The following is a 4,720-nucleotide window of genomic DNA, read 5'->3' on the forward strand; positions in this document are numbered from 1 at the left end:
GTGGAGTGAGGTGGAGAGGATTGAGTGAGGGGGAGAGGAGAGAGTGAGGGGGAGAAGGGAGAGTGAGGGGGTGAGGAGGGAGTGAGGGGGCGAGGAGGGTGTGAGGGGAGAGGAGAGGAGTGAGGGGGAGAGAGTGAGGTGAAGAGGATTGAGTGAGGGGAGAGGAGATAGTGAGGGGGTGAAGGGAGAGTGAGGGGAGAGAGGAGAGTGAGGGGGAGAGGAGAGAGCGAGGGGAGAGAAGGGAGTGAGGGGAGAGGAGAGAGTGAGGGGGAGAGGAGGGAGTGAGGGAGAGGAGGGAGTGAGGGGAGAGGAGGGAGTGAGGGGAGAGGAGGGAGTGAGGGGAGAGGAGGGAGTGAGGGGGAGAGGAGGGAGGAGGGGGAGAGGAGAAGTGAGGGGGTGAGGAGGAGTGAGGGGGAGAGGAGGGTGTGAGGGGAGAGGAGAGAGTGAGGGGGAGAGAGTGAGGTGGAGAGGATTGAGTGAGGGGGAGAGGAGAGAGTGAGGGGGAGAAGGGAGAGTGAGGGGGAAGAGGAGAGAGTGAGGGGGAGAGGAGAGAGTGAGGGGGAGAGGAGAGTGTGAGGGGAGAGAGTGAGGGGAGGGGAGAGAGTGAGGGGGAGAGGAGAGAGTGAGGCGGAGAGGAGGGAGTGAGGGGGTGAGGAGGAGTGAGGGGGAGAGGAGGGAGTGAGGGGGTGAGGAGGAGTGAGGGGGAGAGGAGGGTGTGAGGGGGAGTGGAGGGGTGAGGGGGGTGAGGAGGGAGTGAGGGGGAGAGGAGGGAGTGAGGGGGTGAGGAGGGAGTGAGGGGGAGAGGAGGGAGTGAGGGGGTGAGGAGGGAGTGAGGGGGAGAGGAGGAGTGAGGGGTGAGGAGGGAGTGGGGGGTGAGGAGGGAGTGAGGTGGAGAGGAGGGAGTGAGGGCGAGAGGAGTGAGGCGAGAGGAGAGAGTGAGGGGGAGAGGAGGGAGTGAGGGGAGAGAGGAGTGAGGGGGTCAGGAGGGAGTGAGGAGTGAGGAGGGAGTGAGGGGGAGAGGAGAGAGTGAGGGAGAGAGAGAGTGGGGAGAGAGTGAGTGGAGAGGATTGAGTGAGGGGGAGAGGAGAGAGTGAGGGGAGAGGAGAGTGTGAGGAGGGAGAGAGTGAGGGGGAGAGGAGAGTGAGGGGAGGGAGTGGTGTGGTGGGGGAGAGAGTGAGGGGGAGAGGGGGAGTGAGGGGTGAGGAGGGAGTGTGGGGGTGAGGAGGGTGAGGGGGAGAGGAGGGAGTGAGGGGTGTGAGGGGAGTGAGGGGGAGGGAGGTGAGGGGAGAGGTGGGTGTGAGGGGAGAGGAGGGAGTGAGGGGGTGAGGTGGGAGTGTGGGGGTGGGTGGGAGTGTGGGGGAGGGAGAGTGTGGGGGGTGTGGTGGGTGTGGGGGGGGGTGGGTGGGTGTGTGGGGGAGGTGGGGTGTGTGGGGGAGAGGGGGTGTGGGTGGGTGGGGGATGTGGGGGTGTGGTGGAGGTGAGGGGGTGAGGAGGGAGTGAGGGGGAGAGGAGGGGTGGGGGTGTGGGTGTGAGTGAGGGGGTGTGGTGGAGTGAGGGGGAGTGGGGAGTGAGGGGGAGAGGAGGTGTGAGGGGGAGAGGTGGGTGTGGGGGGTGATGTGGGGTGAGGGGGTGAGGAGGGGGTGGGAGTGAGGAGGGAGTGGAGGGTGGGAGGGAGTGGGGGGAGGGGGGTGGTGTGGGGGAGAGGGGGGTGGGGGTGTGGTGGGTGGTGGAGTGGTGGGTGTGGGGGAGTGAGGGGTGTGGGGGTGTGTGGGGGGGTGAGGGGGAGAGGGAGTGGGGGGAGGGAGGGAGTGAGGGGGGAGGAGGGTGAGGGGGGTGGGGGTTGTGGGGGAGAGGGTGTGGGGGGTGGGAGGGAGTGAGGAAGTGAGGATGGGTGTGGGGGGTGTGGGAGAGTGAGGGTGAGAGGTGGGTGTGGTGGGAGAGGAGAGAGTGAGGGGGTACAGGTGTGAGATGAGGCGGGGCAGCAGAGGCACACACAGGGATCGTGACGTGAAAACTGAAATGGAAGGCATCGGGTTGGAGGAAAAGCGAGGCAGTGATAGAACGAGGAGGGAGCACAAGAGGGAGAGGGGAAGGGGGGAATGAGGAAGGGAGGATAATGGATGGAGTAGGAGGTGAGAATAGGGGAGGGGGTAGACGTGGAGAGGTGGGATGAGAAATGAGGATGGAGAGAAAGAACAAGCAAATGGAAAAGGGAGAAAGCCACGGGATAGAGATAGTTGACGGAGAAACGGAGTGAGGAAAACAGCAAAGTGGAGGATAATTGCTGCAGAAACAGTTTGGGGGAAGGAGAGAGAGAGAGACGGGGGCGGGGGGGGGGGGGAATAGAGGTGTTGAGAAAGTAGTTGTGGAAGATGAAGGGAGTGTTGGGGGGGAGAGAAAGAGCAAGGGGAGAGGGAGAGGAAGCGAAAGGGCAGGGGATAGGCAGAGAGTGTGAGAGGGAGAGAGAGAGAGAGAGAGAAGAGATGAGAGGTGAGGGAGAATGCTTTCGAGACAAAGGGCAGTGTTGGGAGTGCAGGATGGAGCACGCTTTGTGTCAGCGGTTAGACACAGTCTGAGGTACAGTGTCACTCTCATATTGCTGGCACATCACCACCCCTACAGCACACTCGGCTAAATCGCTGGCTTTTAAAGCAGACTAAGGCAGGCCAGCAGCAGTCTGGGGGTGCAGTCAGAGGGGCTAAGTTTTCGTTGGACTTGTAAACTGACAGAAAGACCTGCTGACAAAAATCCCCCGGAACAAACGCTCGCGCGCAAATAAAAGGGCGCCCGCCAGATTAAAGATTCTATTGAACCCGGGTCTGCCCAGTTCCCAGTGCAGATCGGGAGGGAGCGGGCGCTGATGCCAGAGTACCTGCCCCTGAGCGACACAGAGTGAGGAGGAGGGGGGAGAGGGGGCGGCGCAGTGGTTAGCGCTGCTGCCTCGAGCCGGCTTCGAGTCCCGGGTCACTGTCCGTGTGTGGAGTTTGCACATTCTCCCCGTGTCTCTCACAACCCGGAGACGTGCAGGTGGATTGGCCCACGCTGAAATCGCCCCTTAATTGGATAAACAAAAGAATTGGATGCTCTAAATTTATATTTTTAAAAAAGACAAGAGATGGGGGGGGGGGCATTCCGAGTGCTCGAAGGGATTCCGTCGGAACCACCCCTGCCTTCGAAAGGAACAATGAAACAAAAATACCAGCAAGCAAATACCTGTTCTCGTTTCCTCCTGCTAAAAATCACTTGAGAGAGTCTTGGTCCCCCCACCCCCCCCCCGCCCCCCTCACCCTCACCCCCACCCCCACAACCCGTGGGTTGAGGCCTTGTCCGACTGGTGTTAAAGATGTCCAGGTGTTTTGATGAAGCTGACGGCTGCACTTTCCAGTTCCTGGTTGGGATCTTCACTCAATGATTTGGTTTCATTCAGTCCAATGGGGAAGGGGTTTGTTTTCTCTCTCTCTCTCCCCCCCCCCCCCCCACCCCCGCCGCCCCACTACCCCCCCCCCCCCCCCCACCCCCCCCACCTCTCTCACAGCCTCTGTTCAGGCAGAGAGCTGACTGGGTTCTGTCTGCGCCAGACCCTCAGTCAGTTCCGCTCCACGTCTCTGAACTGGAGTTAAGTCTGGAGTCCCGAGCTCTCGTCAGCTTTCACACAATGGTATCTGTCCCTCTCTCTCTCCCTCCCTCTCTCCATCCTGCTCTCCATCCCGCTCGGCACACAATGCAGCCAATTCCATCTCTCCCCTCCTCCCCGCCTCTCCTTGCCTTTCAGTGCCTGGATTCTCTGAGGCACCGAGCTGGTCTCAGCCTTCCCTCGCATCCTCTCCGTCTGCTCCTCATTCAGATGTAGTCCTCGAGTGCGAGGGGCTGGCTGTTTTCCTCGATCCACATTAATCCATCCTCCCACTTAAATCTATCAGTGGGCTGCAGCTGATGCAGCAGCCGTCAAATTGTCAGGTCCTCACTTGCGTGACTCCATCTCCTTTATATGGCAGGAACTGTCCCACATGCCTCTCAATAAGCTCCCTCCCTCTCCCAGCCACCCCCTCCCTCTGTCTCTCTCTCTCTCTTTTTGTCTCTGTCTCTTTCTCTCTCTTTCTCTTTCTGTCTCTCTCTCTCCTGTCTCTCTCTCTCTCTTTCTCTCTCTCTCCCGCTCTCTGTCTTTCTCTCTCTCCCTCTCTCACTATCTTTCTCTCTGTGTCTCTCTCAATCCCCCTCTCTCGTCCTCTCCCTCTCTCTCTGTCTTTCTCTCCCCCTCCCTCTCACTGCCTTTCTCTCTCACTGTCTCTCTCCACCTGTCTCTCCCTCTCCCCTCTCTCTCTGTCTTTCTTTCTATTCTCTCCCTTTCCCTCTCTTCCCTCCTACTTTTTGTCTCTCTCCCTTTCTCTCTCACCCTCTCCCTTTCTCTCCCTCCCTCTGTCACTCTCGCTCTCTGTCTCTCTCACTGTCTTTCTCGCTATCTTTGTTTTTCTCTCTCTTCCTCACCCTCCCCCGTCCTTCTCTTTGTCTTTCTCCCCTCTCCCTTTCACTGTCTTTCTCTCACTCCCTCTCTCTCTTTCCCTTCTTAATCTTCCTCACTTCTCTTGCTCTTTCTCCCTCGCACTCTCGGTCTGTCTCTAATTAAGTGCTAATTGAACCTGGGTATAGGGATTTCTCTCTCTGATCCCCCCTCCTGGAACAGTCGGAGTCTGTGAACCGATCAGTTCACAAGTCCCTTACC

At 59.4% G+C, this 4,720-nt stretch overlaps 1 protein-coding gene across 3 annotated transcripts in view; it reads right to left on the reverse strand.

The window, feature by feature from the left end:
• Positions 1-4,338, reverse strand: part of syt3 (synaptotagmin III) — a 99,924-nt gene extending 95,586 nt beyond the window's left edge. The window contains exon 1 of one of the 3 annotated variants that reach the window (XM_072492285.1): positions 3,766-4,338. The gene's annotated coding sequence lies outside the window, so the exon portion shown is untranslated. Of the gene's footprint in view, positions 1-3,213; positions 3,235-3,765 lie in introns of those variants that run through there. The other 2 variants (XM_072492282.1, XM_072492283.1) reach the window with 2 other exon arrangements.
• Between the last annotated feature and the right edge of the window lie 382 nt (positions 4,339-4,720).

The sequence above is a fragment of the Scyliorhinus torazame genome, chromosome 29 (assembly GCF_047496885.1).
Source record: "Scyliorhinus torazame isolate Kashiwa2021f chromosome 29, sScyTor2.1, whole genome shotgun sequence".
In the NCBI taxonomy this organism is placed as follows: domain Eukaryota; kingdom Metazoa; phylum Chordata; class Chondrichthyes; order Carcharhiniformes; family Scyliorhinidae; genus Scyliorhinus; species Scyliorhinus torazame.